Here is a 12,930-nt window from a genome sequence, read left to right as displayed (position 1 = left end):
TGGCAAGTGTACCCACTTGCCAGGCCTAAACCTTCCTTTTTCTTACATGTAAGACGCCCCTAAGATAGGCCCTAGGTAGCCCCATGGGCAGGGTGCAGTGTATGTTTAAGGTAGGACATATACTAATGTTTTTATATGCCCTAACAGTGAAATACTGCCAAATTTGGTTTTCACTGTTGCAAGGCCCATCCATCTCATAGGCAAACCTGGGGGCTGCCTTTAAATACGATTAAAGCGTACATTCCCTTTGGGAGTGGATAAACAAATGGAGTTTGGGGTCTCTGAGCTCACAATTTAAAAATACATTGTTTAGTAATGCTGATTTTAAGATTGTGTGTTTGAAAATGCCACATTTAGAAAATGAGCATTTTCTTGCTTAAACCATTCTGTAACTCTACCTGTTTGTGGATTCTTTGTCTGGGTCAGTTTGACAGTTGGGCTGTTTGAACCTCTCACTAGACAGTGACACAAAGGGAGCACCCCAGCTCCCTTTGTGTCACTGTCTAGTGAGAGGTGCAAACAGCACAACTGTCAAACTGACCCAGACAAAGAATCCACATACAGGTAGCCTGCATTCCCTGATGAGCCATCTGTGCTAGGAGGGAGGGGAGGAGTTGTCACTGACACCTGAAAGGGCTGTGCCTGCCCTCACACAATGCATTCTCCAACCCCCTGCTGTGTGTCTGGGGCCTGGCCTGGGAAAGGCAGGATTTCACAAACAAGAGACTTTCCTTTGAAATAAGCCTACTTGAAAGGCCAAAATGGGTATAAGAAGAGCACCCAAAACCGCACACTTTAGATCACTTCTGGACATCATGAGGAACCTCTGCCTGGAGAAGAGCTGAAGAGCTGAGGAGAAGTGCTGCCCTGCCCGTGACTATGCTTTGTGGAGCTATCCAGCAATTGCTGCTTCTGCCTGTGCAAGGGGACAAAGACTGGACTTTGTTGTGCATTCCTGCTTGTAAAGAAATCTCCAAGGGCTTGTTCTGAACTTGCCTCCTGTTGTTGAAGTCTCAGGGCCATCAAAGACTTCTCCTGCCAGCACCTGGACTCTCTGCTGAGACTCCTGCCCTGCCAAGTGGTGCCCTATCCAGTTCCTGGGGCCTTGACAGGGCAAGCTGGCAGACCAAGACTGAAAATCCACGCACTGACCGCCGTGCTGGTAAAATATGGATGCACATTCTGAGACGTGGCTGAAAAATGATGCACCGCCGGCTTCGCAGGAGAAATCGATGCTCCACCGGCATTACGGCTGGAAATTCAACGCGCAATACCCGCTGACAGAGGCTGATAACGCTGCAACCCACATTGCACAGTTTTGCTGATACCGTGAGGCAGGATTGTCGACACAAACGTTGCTGGGTGGTTAAAAACAATGCAACGCCTGCCCGGACCCGAGTGCTTGCCCGGATCGACGAACCGCTCTCCTGCAGAGAGGAAAAACGACCAGAGAAGGAGAAACGTCGCATGGTCTTGCTTGCAGGTGAGAAATAGACACATCGCTAACCTTTTTCAATCACACTCTCCTGTGCGTGTTAGTTTGATGCTACCCGGGTACTTTTCAATGCTAACAGTGTTTTTACTGGTTACTAAAGGATTTAAGACTATTTTGCTTTTAAAATTAATAACTTGACTTGTGTATGTTGGATTTTTGTCGTTTTGGTCTTATTTTTTTACATAAATCTTTCCTATTTTTCCAAACCTGTGTTGTGTCATTTTGTAGTGTTTTCGCTAAGTTAATGTGTGTGTTGGTACAATACTTTATACCTAGCACTCTGAAGTTAAGCCTGCCTGCTCGTGTCAAGCTATCAACGGGGTCAGCGGGGTTAGCTGAGGGTGATTCTCCTTTACCCTGACTAGAGTGAGGGTCCTTGCTTGGACAGGGGGTAACCTGGCTGCCAACCAAAGGCCCCATTTCTAACACTACGCATCGTCTATACCGCCTCTGAAAATCCAACGCACACCATATTGTTCCATGCATCTCCTCCTCTGCGGACTCCGTCATGTTCTTTTTGATGCAAACCAGGTAGTTTGTGTAAACAAGAGACAACTGTTGATTTCTATGATCAAGACACTTTTTAACCTTGCAAAAGTGATATCTCAACTTTTGCTTATTGAATCTTTATTGTTTAAACCTTATTTTATTCAGATACATTTTATCTATTTTTCTAAAACCTGTGTGGTGTATTTTGTGTTTTTTTCACTGTGTCACTGTTTGATTTATTGCACAAATATTTCATACATTACATTCTAAGTTAAGCCTGACTGCTCAGTGCCAAGCTCCCTGAGGGCGGGCACAGGATAATTTAGGTTGTTGTGACTAACCCTGACTAGGATTTTGGTCCCTACTTTGACAATGGTGTATACCTCTGCCAACCAGAGACCCCATTTCTAACACCCACATAATCAAACACATGATGAAATTGTCCCAACACATCACAAAAAAACACGTTTATTGTGCACTTCAGACCTTCCACCCAAACACTGTTCAAGCTACCTTGGCACAGGTCTTATACACCCCAAATCTGTGACCTACATTATCTGAAACAATCCGTGTCCGCTTCCTAAGTTAGAACAGCATCAGGTACAAGCTCTGAAATGCCCACAGGAGTAGGATATGGTGAAGGTACCTGTACAAAGATAAAAACAATGAGTATAGATATGAAAACTCACCTATTGCACAAATCACATAGCAGGCATCTGGAAATTAAGTTACATTGCAATGAGACAAACACAAACAAAGTAGCTACATCAAGGTGGGAATATGTCAAAGGCTACCTCTTTATCCGTCCTTTGGATGAATCTAGCAGAGTATTAGCTCCCCAGTGTTTCACCAAAACACTCTACTCCACAGATTCTGACAACTACAGTTCTTCGTACAGTCACAGTCATTATATCATAAGACATACTCACACTCAAGAAAAGTAGTTATTGATCAGATCTTTCTGCAAGTCAGCTCCTTCCTCTTTACCACTGTTATCCTCACTTGGCTTTTCTGGTGGCTCACCCGGTGGCACTGCAGGCTCCCCCTCCTCTGGGATGTATGGGATATTCCTCATCAGGGGAATGGTGTAGACCATGCAGCAGGTCACAATGATCTCACACTCTTTTCTGGGTTAGTAGAAGAGGGCTCCATCAGTGTGGTCCAGACACCTCAATTTGACCTTCAGTAGCCCAAAAACCAGCTCTAATACCCACCTCGTTCTTACATGGGCCTTGTTTGAAGCGGACTTCCCCTGGTGTAGTTGGATTCCTTAATGGTGTCAGCAACCAAGGACGGTTTGAATATGCTGAGTCTCTTGTTAAGGAATGGGACATATGTACAACTATGAGTCCCTCTTATCAGAATTGTCATACTAGACATTGCACACACACAACCAGGACAGATCTGACTTACCGACCAGCAAGCCAGGCCCTCCCTGGGTACAGTGGTGACATCAGCTGTGAACTGAATCTGGATAATTGCAAAGACCTGTGAAATGTATAGGTCCGCCAAACATACAATTTGGACTTTGATGGAATAGAAGTTCTTTCTGCTGCGGTATGCTTGTTCATTGGTATGCGATGGGACCAAGCCAACAGATGTGCCATAAATAGCCCCCACCACATGTGGGATGTGTGCAAAACCATAAAAGTCAGTCTTCAGATGGGCTAAATCCTCCCATTGGGGAAACTGGATATAGCTGTCAATGTGCTTCAACATTGCTGAGAGGACATCCTTCAACACCAGACTGAACATAGGTTGGGACATTCCTGAAAAGCAGACAACATTCTGAATTTAGCATGGGGTCATTTCTGTAGATCCTACAAGGTTTTTCTACAGAAAATAACAGCTGAAATAAAAAAATATTGAAATTGAGCTGAAAAAACAGCCATTTTTATCCTCCTTTTACTCTGTAACTTTTTCCTGCGATTTTTAAAGCAATATACTGTTATGTCTGCTGGACTCTTTTTGTTGCAGGGATATATAGGGCTTGTAGGTTCATCAAGAACCCTAGGTACCAAGAGCCAGTAAATGAGCTGCACCTTGCAATGGGTTTTCATTGTATACAGGTATACAGCAATTCATTTGGTGAAATATAAAGACTGAAAAATAGGTATCAAGGAAACCTTTGCATTTCCAAAATCAGCACAAGACAAGGTGTTGAGAAGCAGTAGTTATTTGCACATCTCTGAATTCTGGGGTCCCCATACTAGCATGTGAATTACAGGGCATGTCTTAAATTAGACATCTTTTTTACACATTGTCTTACATTTGGAAGAAAAAAGGCAGGGAAAGACAAGGGATAATAACACTTTTTCTGCTATTCTGTGTTCCCCCAAGTCACCCGAAAACAAAGGTACCTCACTTGCGTGGGTAGACCTAATACCCGCAACAGGAAACGCAACATGGACACATCACATTTTTACATTGAAAACTGACGTGTTTTTTGGAAAGTGTTTAGCTATGGATTTTGAACTGTAGCTCATCCAGCACCTTGGAAAGCCTACCAAACCTGTGCATTTTTCAAAACTAGACACCTAGGGAAATTGAAGATGGGGTGACTTGTGGGGATCTCTCCAGGTTCTCTTACTTGGAATCCTGTGCAAACCTCAGAATTTGGCAAAAAATACCTTTTCCTCATATTTTAGTGACAGAAAGTTATGGAATCTAAGAGGAGCAACCAATTTTCTTCCACCCAGCGTTCCCCCAAGTCTCCCGATAACGATGATACCTCACTGGTGTGGGTACGCCTAGAGCCCGCGACAGGATATGCCCCAAAACACAATGAGGACACATCACATTCTCCCAAAGAAACCAGAGCAGTTTTTTACAAAGTGCCTATCTGTGGATTTTGGCCTCTAGCTCAGCTGGCACCTGGGGAGACCTACCAAACCTGTGCATTTTTTAAAACTAGACACCTAGGAAAATCCAACATAGGTTGACTTGTGTGGCTCTCACCAGGTTCTGTTACCCAGAATTGTTTGCAAACCTCAAAATTTGGCCAAAAAAAACAACTTTTTCCACACATTTGGGTGACAGAAAGTTATGGAATCTGAGAGGAGTCACAAATTTCATTCCACCCAATGTTCCTCCACGTCTCCCGATAAAAATGGTACCTCACTTGTATAGGTAGGCCTAGTGCTTGTGACAGGAAACACCCCAAAACACAATGTAGACACATCACATTTTTTCCTAAGAGAAAAGAGCTGTTTTTTGCAAAGTGCCTAGCTGTGGGTTTTGGCCTCTAGCTCAGCCGGCACCTAGGGAAACCTACAAAACCTGTGCATTTTTGAAAACTAGACACCTAGGGGAATCTAAGATGGGGTGACCTGTGGGGCTCTCACCAGGTTCTCTTACTCAGAATCCTGTGCAAACTTCAAAATTTGGCAAAAAGCATTCCTTTTCCTCACATTTCGGTGACAGAAAGCTCTGGAATCTGAAAGGAGCCACAAATATCCTTCCACCCAGCATTCCCTCAAGTCTCCCTATAAAAATAATACCTCACTTCTGTGGGTGGCCCAGGTGCCTGTAACAGAAAAAGGCCAAAAACCTGTAGAGATTGAGGGGATAGCACAGCGAGTTGATAAGCACATATTTTTATTTTGTACATCTTTAGGCTGACTCTGCCTTGGGGTCCCACACAAGTGAGGTATAATTTTACTTGGGAGACTGAGGGGAATACTGGGTGATAGGAAATCTGTGCCGGAGTGGTGATCCTACAAAGAAAAGTGAGGAAAATATGCTTTTTTAAGAAACTTTTGAGGTTTGCAGAAGAGTCTGGTTAAGAAAATGTTGGGGGGTCTATGCAAGCCACACCCCCCTGGACTCCTTGGGGTGTCTAGTTTTAAAAAATGTCTGAGTTTGGTAGGTTTCCATAGATGATGGCCACACCCAGAACCAAAAACATAGGTGCCCCCTCGGCACAAACACAGGTGGTTTGTAATAAATAATTTTGATGTGTCCACGTACTTCTGTTATGTTCCAAATACTAAAATTGTGAAAAAGAAACTTAGGTTATGTTAAAAAGACCCCTCACCCACCAACCAAGTTGGTGGCATGCTTCATCATCGGGGTCCCACCCGAGACACCTAGAGTGTCACAGGTGTGCTGTGACGCCTGATTACAGCGGAGCAGGTTTTGTCATTTCTATCATACATACTGGTTGGATTTGGCACGAGAGTGAGTGATGGTTCAGTAGATCAAATTTTAACAAGAGATTTCACAAAAGTGAAATGCACTGTTAATAATTAAAAGGCCAAAAAACGGAACCAATGACTCACAGCTCGTGAGCTGTAAAGCCGCGTAAAGGCACCAACTACTGTACAGTCCATTCACACACCTTTGATACATGACATGCACAAGACCATTCACGCTGCCAGCCGCAGGCCCAGCACAAAACTCGCATCAACAGACAGCGCCATTCAAGGGCCCATCACTTTTATACACCCACATACCTGATACAGCAATCACACTAGCTGATGAGGGTGTGTGGACTGGCATTTGGTTGGCACCTCCAGCGAAGAGCCACTCCACGCACACCGCCAGCCAAACGCCACTCCATGCATACCTCCAGCCAAGCGCCACCTCACGCACACCACCAGGCAAGCGCCACTTCATGCACAACACCAGAAAATCGCCACTCCACGCATACCGCCAGCCAAGTGCCACCACACGCACACCACCAGCCAAGCGCCACTCCAAACACACTGCCAGCCAAGTGCCACTTCACGCACACCACCAGCCGAGCACCATGCCATGCACACCACTAGCCAAGCACCACCCCACGCACTCTGCCAGCCAAGTGCCACTCCATGAACACTGCCAACCAAGCGCCACTCCATGCACACCGCCATCACTTTTTTTTGTTTTTAAACAACCAAGAAACCCCTAACTAATTATAAATAAGTACAGAACTACCAACACAAACGTTCTAAATGAATACATGACAGCAATGCCAACCGTGAAACTAAACATATGAAAATAAAAAAAGGCAGTTTATGCTCATGATATTTACCAATAATTCTTCTGTGTGTGGTAGCTCCTGAAACAGCCACCAACACACAGCCCAGGGTTTGAAGGACAATCATGGCAGTACATCCTAGTGTCCCTCCTGAGATCTCTTTGAGCACAGACTGTACATATCTTAGCAGGAAAGTCTTTTTTTTCCTTGGGAGTAATGTGCTCAGCTAAAAGACAATCTTTCAATCTAGCTACATCCTCCACCACTGCTTCTCTAGGAACTCTTGCCTGTTCCAGCACAACAAGGCTCGTTATGACAGACTCCTGAAATTTCACAAATTTCATCCTTGACTTTGTCGATCTATTCTTGAACACAACAGAAGCATTAAAAGTTGCCAAGTCGAAGAGGTGAACCACTGATTTCTTATACCAAACATAAGCCTTATGTGCAGCAGTATAAGGTCTCAACCTCTGATCCACTCGATCAATACCACCCATGTGCTTATTGTACTCTAAAATGCACACAGGTTTTCATGCTTTAGCAATTTGATCCCAAACAGCCACATGAAGCACTTTCATCTTGGATGGTAGTTAGCATGTACACATCCCTCCTGTCTACAAATTTCAGAGATAGCAGCTCATCATTATGCAAGGCGCTGCACTGTCCTTTCTCAAGTTTTTTACAGACAACGTCTCTAGAATAGCCTTTCTGGTTAGAGCGGATTGTGCCACAAGCAACAGTGTCCACTTTGAACAATTCCTTGAACAATCACACTCCAGTGTAGAAATTATCTATGTACAAATGGTGATCTTTGTTAAACAGTCATCTACCAAGTTCCCACACAATTTTCTCCCTAACTCCAAAAGTGGGCAGACAACCAGGGGGGTCAATACTGGAATCCCTACCAGTGCAGACCCGGAAATTATACACATATCCTGTACATTTAACTCCATACCGTGCCCTCTTGCTAAGAATGTACTGCTTAAAAACCAAACGACCCTTCAACAGGACCAAAGACTCATCTACAGATATATCTTTGCTTGGAACATAGACCTGCGAAAACCAATCTACAAAATGATCAAGGACAGGTCTAATCTAAAAAGACAGTCAGAATCAGAGTGATCTTGTGGCAAGGCTAAAGCATTATCAACAAAATGCACCATCCGAAGAACAAGCTCATACCAGTTACGACCCATGGTTTCAGGAAATATAGCAGTTGCCATCAAGGGACTAGTAGACCAATATGAAGACAGTGATGGCTTCCTTATCAGCCCCATCAAAAAAGTTGAACCCAATAACTTTTTCAACTCTTCCAGATTTGTGGGAATCCACCGGCTAGCCCTAGAGTGTGGCCTAAGTCTGGCAGCATTGTCTCTCAAATACTGCTCTGCATACAAATTAGTCTTCTCAACAATCTCTTCTAAAAATACATCATCCATAAGCAACTGAATGAAATTGAAAGAAAAAAGGTTTTCCGTTTTCACTCTACACCCCGGGAGACAAGTAAAGGCAGGCAACTGTGGCTGCTCCATGTTTGGGGCAACCCAGAGTTCAGGTCTTCCAATGGGAAGCCTTTCAGACACTGACTGCTGCACCATTGGCACATCAGTGTCCTCCTCTAAAACAGGCACTTCATCAGCACTGAGAGTGGCTTCATCATCAGACGATTCCTCTCTGACAGAAAATTCACTTCCATAATCTTGAACTTCCTCCTCTGCCTCAGATACAGAGTCAGTCTCATAATCATGGTCAGAAGACGACTCAAAAAGCACACCACAAACCTTCTGAGTGGTCATTCTATAGCTATCCATGATCCTTCCTATGAAAAGTAACTGGACAAATGCACCACCAACAACCAGCACTGTGTAAGATAAGTAATAAACAAAGTGTGGCTTTATCACTAAGACTTGCATACCCAAAACCTATGCCACTCACTTGCCTTAAAAAGCTAGACTCACCAGCAACTACTCTGCACAGCCACATCAATCACCAATGATATCTCACTAAAACGACAAAAGAAAAGCGAATTAGACATAAGAAAACACAAATATCATTGTGCACAAATCTAAGGAAAATTTCACACACAATCCTGCATTTAGTACATCTACAAACATGTCATTCATGCATGGCAACAATACTACTCTGGAGTAAATTCATTTACTTACCTAAAACATGCAACTATGCAAACCGCAAGCCAATCATTTGAAAAACCACAACAAGTCACAGCAAAGGAAGCAAAAGTTTTGAACTAGAACAAAAAGGAGAAATAAATTGTTATAATCACAAATGCAAATACTTCGCCAGTTGACAAACGCCCCACCACCAAACATTTAGAAATTTTCCCTGGTGTCTAGTATTCTCTGCCCCCCTTGGGGGGAGGTGGGCCTAAAAAAACTAGGCCAATTTGCCCCCAAGGGGGGCAGAAATGGCCACCAGTACTATGCTGAATCTCTTGCCTAAGGGGCTGCCACCTACACACAAAAAAAAATCCCTGGCGCCTTAGTGGCTTCTGCTTTCTTTGGGGGCAAATGGTCCTAAAACAATAGGCTGATCTGCCCCCAAAGGGGACAGAAATGACATAGAATATATTGCCCCCTTTGGGGGGCAACCCTCATCCAAGGAGCCACCTCGCCACACAAAGCACACACACATGATCCCTGGCACTAAGTGGATTCTGCCCCATGGGAGCAGATGAGCCTAAATAAAATAGCCCCATCCGCTCCCAAGAGGGGCAGACCTGCCCAACAGTGCTTTGCCCCCCAACACAAAAAAGATAAAGGAAAGAAAAAAAAAATTGCGTCTTGGTTGCTTCTGCCCCCCACCCTTGGAGGCAGATGGGCCTGAAAAAATAGGCCGATCTGCAGCCATGGGGGGCAGAAATTACATAGAATATATTGCCCCCTTTGGAGGGGCAACCCTTGCCCAAGGGACCACCCCCACACAAAGCACACACACACATGATCCCTGGCTCTAAGTGGATTCCGGACCAAAACAAAATAGGCTGATCTGCCACCAAGGGGGGCAGAAATGGCATGGAATATATTGCCCCCTTTGGGGGATAATCCTTGCCCAAGGGGCCACCCCCACACACAAGGAGACACACACACACACACACATGATCCCTGGTGCTAAGTGGATCCTGTCCCATGGGGGCTGATGGGCCTGAATAGATAGGCTGATCTGCCCCCAAGGGGGGTAGAATTGCCCAATAGTGCTATGTCCCCTTTAGGGGCGACCCTTGCCCAAGGGGACGCCCCCCACACAAAAAACACACAAAAACAATCCCTGGTTTCTAGTGGCTTCTTCCCCTCTTTTGGGGCAGATCGGCCTAAAAATATTATGCCACCTTAGAGGAGCAACCCTTGCCCAAAGGGCTGCTCCCTTTCAAACAAAACACACACACACAAAAAGAATAATCCCTGGTGCCTAGTGGCTGTGATCGGGTAGCAAGAATGCTAAAAGAGATATCGAGGGAAAGGAAAAGCCCGATGCATCTTTCTCTGCAATCCCCCCCTCAGCCGGAGGAGAAACTCAACTCCTGTTCCCTCCACGTGCTGGAAGCAAATGGTTTCCATTGCATCTGGCACCCTCTGATGATGTCAGCACATGATCTCTCTCTGATGTCATTAGAGGGTTTTCAGGGTGGAAGGGGAAATGATTCCCCTTTCAACCCTGACCTGGGGGAAAGGCCCTTGGGGGAGCACTAGTGCTTCCCCCGAAGGCCAGTCTCAGGATGTAATGGTTACATCAGTGGTGCCTCAGCGCCACGCCACCGGACGTAACCATTATTTTCATGGCGACCAAGGGGTTAAAAATAAACCTGAGCATTTGTTTTGTTGGGTACACATTTTTCCTGCAATTTCTTTTTTACTTTTATGTTCTTCCTTAGGGACTTGTGTTTTGGTCATTCAGTTGTTGGTGTTTCAACCTGTGTACTGATCCATTGGCTTTTTTTTGCAGTATGTGGCTTTGTGGGCAGTGCTGGTGTCTCCCAAGACAAAGATATATGTTGAGTGTATTGATATGTGGGTATAAATGCAATGATGGTGTCATGGCATTGTTTACTGTTTGTACAGGTAAGTATTTCATCTTGTGTTGTCTAATGTGAGCATGTATGGTGTTGGGCTTGCCCCCCTGATATGGCTTATGTTTTCATCTGTTGTGTGTCAGCCTGTGTTTAGTTTTTGTAGACATGGAGTGTGTTCAGTTGTTTGCAATTGACTGTGCATGTGCCAATTTAGACGTGTGTCCCTTGCAGCTAGTTCCTGTAGAGGTATCCCCCATGCATCTGGAGTTGTATATGCTTTGTTGACTTGCATTTCCACATTGTGCAGATGGGCATGACATTTGGTCTAGTACTGTTTGTCCCTGAGACACATGTAGGGCCATTTCCTGTGCACATGTTGTTTGAGGGGCCTGTGCAAAATGATTTGTGTCCCAGTGCATCCTCCTTCCCTGAGTGTTCCTAATGCCACCATCCCTATTGTTCAGGTATTGTTAGCATAGTGCTGTTTGTCTGTCTCCCTGTGTATTGTGCAGGTCATTGTTCTTCCATTGTGCTGTGATGTGTGTGATGTGTGTGTCCAATGCAGGGCTGTTTAATGGTAGTGTTGTTTGTGTTCCATGATACATCAATAAATATGTTTGTTGTATGTGATGACAGTCCCTGGCCAGAGTGGAAAGTGAGTGCGTGAGTTGTATCTGTATATGTGATGTTTGAAATTTGTTGCTGATGTGTGAGACAATGTTGTGTAGCCTTCACTGTCCTTGCGCCTGAGATGTGTGGGTGTGTGTTTTTGTATAGTGTTGCAGTGCAGTATGAGTGAGCTGCCCAAAGGCGGCATATTGTGACTGTTAATGTGTCCATCTTAATGTATGTTTCAGGCTGTGTAAAGGATATAGGCTCTCATTATGACCCTGGCGATTGGTGTAAAAGTGGCGGTAATACCACCAACAGGTTGTAAAAATTACCGCCAAATTATGACCATGGCAGGGTTATCTCTGATGGATAGCCAATGTACCACAGCGACCGGCAGGGCGGAAACAACAGCCACCACAGTGGTAGCCTCCTACAGCCAGGCGGAAGTCAATGTTCCGCCCACCATATTATGACCTAAACCACCACCTTTTCTCGGGCCATACCAACGACATCAAAAGCCTGGCAGAAACTGAGCTCAGAAGGAAAAGGACTCACCACTGGAGACACAGGGAACAGCCACGCGGCGTTGAGCCCAAGCTGCATGTCTTCCCCATGGTCTTCTATGTGCTGCTCCACCACAAACACCAACAACAGTGAAGATGACGAATGCGAGTACAGCCGCCTAGCACATAAGGGGGGGAACGACAGTGACACATACACACGCATAACACACACACAAACCCCAACACCATACACACAATCAGCTGCATTACTAAAACATTTTTACCCCATACCTTGGATGAATAATGCAAGGACAAAACGTTTTAGAAAAAGTGAATGTAATGAGAGCAAAACATCAAGACAAATAAGTGAGGAAAGATAATAGATATATACATATGTACATAAAAAGGGACACAGCCCTATCCACAATGTACGTTGTCCACATGGCCACGGGCCAAATCCCAAGGTCACAAATGGCACCTGCCTCAACATGGAGAGAACACTGCAGGGGCATCAGTTTGGAAAAAGGCAGGCACCTCAGGGGACGGGAGACGGGGGGCACCTCAGCCGGCAGATGGAACAACACAACTGGCTCTGAAGGGGGCAACATGCCCTATGCTTGGTCCGGGGAAGTGCATGGCTACAGTCTCTCAAGTGGGTGACTTGCCCACTGGTTCTGGAGGGGGCATCCTGCCCTGTGCTCTTGATCCTTGGGAGGCTGGGTTAGGTGGGTTTCTTACCCACTGGTTCTGGAGGGGGCATCGTGCCCTGTGCTCTTGATCATGAGGAGGCTGGGGTTGGTGGGTATCTTACCCACTGGTTCTGGAGGGGACATTGTGCCCTGTG

The sequence above is a fragment of the Pleurodeles waltl genome, chromosome 2_1 (genome assembly GCF_031143425.1).
Source record: "Pleurodeles waltl isolate 20211129_DDA chromosome 2_1, aPleWal1.hap1.20221129, whole genome shotgun sequence".
NCBI lineage: Eukaryota > Metazoa > Chordata > Amphibia > Caudata > Salamandridae > Pleurodeles > Pleurodeles waltl.
The sequence above is the reverse complement of the archived record's forward strand: the minus strand, read 5'-3'. Positions refer to the sequence as shown.